Source organism: Aotus nancymaae, unplaced genomic scaffold (assembly GCF_030222135.1).
Source record: "Aotus nancymaae isolate 86718 unplaced genomic scaffold, 86718_ANA_hifiasm-v0.15.2.pri h1tg000041l, whole genome shotgun sequence".
Lineage (NCBI taxonomy): Eukaryota > Metazoa > Chordata > Mammalia > Primates > Aotidae > Aotus > Aotus nancymaae.
In genome coordinates, this window is record NW_026988455.1 from 27008716 (window position 1) to 27010138 (window position 1423).

Genomic DNA, 1423 nt, shown 5'->3' on the forward strand with positions numbered 1-1423 from the left:
GTCTCTGATGTAAAATGATATATGTAGTATTTGCATATAATTTATGCACATGCTCCAATATATTTTAAATTATCTCTACATTACTCATAATACATAATTCAGTATAAATGCTATGTAGACACTTGTTATGCTGTATTGTTTAGGGAATAATGACAAGAAGAAAAAGTCTCTACAAGTTCAGTACAGACATAATTCTTTTTCAAACATTTTCAATTTAGGCTTTGTTGAATCCATGGATGCAGAGCCCATGGATATGAAGGGCCGGCTGCACTAGCATATGTGTGAATACATCAGTAAGGTGAGCTACCACAAACTTAACATACAGATAAAGTTAATAGCATTAATTTATATATGTAGTAATCAACCAGCTAGAAGATATAATTGAGGCCTCATTTGCAAGGTAACATAAACATATAAAATATTCAGAAATATGTGCTCGCTTCGGCAGCACATATACTAAAATTGGAATGATACAGAGAAGATTAGCATGGCCCCTGTGCAAGGATGACATGCAAATTTGTGAAGCGTTCCATATTTATGAGAAAAAAAAATTCAGAAATAAGTTTATTGAGAAACACTGATAAATTTAAAAATTCTACTAAGTACATAAAAGAAGACCTAGATTAATGGGGAAAAAAATCAGGTCCTTCGAAAAGAAGATCACAGATGCAAATTATCCTCATATTAATCTATTAATTTAATAAAATTCTAATAAAAATTCAGGCAGCATTTATTTTGTGGCACGGGCACGGAATCCACAATCCCAGGCACCGTGACTCACACCTGTAATCCCAGCACTTTGGGAGGTCGAGATGGGCAGATCACCTGAGGTCAGGAGTCGAGACCAGCCTGGCCAACATGGTGAAATCCCATTTCTACTATGTAATCCCAGCTACTCAAGAGGCTGAGGCAGGAGAATAGCTTGAACCCATGAAGTGGAGGTGGCAGTGAGCCGAGATCACGTCACTGCACTCCAGCCTGGGCAACAGAGCAAGACTCCGTCTCAATAAAACAAAAACAAACAAACAAACAAACAAAAAACTGAGAGAGGAGAGGAAGCATGTACTATGAGGAGACAAGGATTATTGTAAGTTGCAGTAATGATATCTATGTGCATTGGAAAAAGATACACAAAAAGACACTGGTCCTCAGTGTATCTCCACAAATTTTTGTTATAAAAACATTCCTATATTCTATATTGCTACTTATTTAGCCACTAAATAATTCATTCTGCAATTTTAAAGTCAAATTTTAAAGAGCAGTTTTAGATTCACAGCAACACTTAGTGAAAGATACAGAGAGTTTCCATATACCTGGACCCCTACAAATGCTCTGCCACCCCCATTATCCACATCCCCCACTAGAGTGATGCATTTGATACAATTCATGAGCCTACACTGACACATCATTATCATTCTTTAAT

General features: G+C 36.4%; 1 non-coding gene across 1 annotated transcript; it reads left to right on the plus strand.

Moving 5' to 3' along the window:
- The first annotated feature begins 432 nt into the window (after window positions 1-432).
- LOC135268760 (U6 spliceosomal RNA) lies at window positions 433-539 on the plus strand. Its single transcript, XR_010337114.1, has one exon. It is a non-coding gene; the product is annotated as a U6 spliceosomal RNA (small nuclear RNA).
- The last annotated feature ends 884 nt before the right edge of the window (window positions 540-1423 follow it).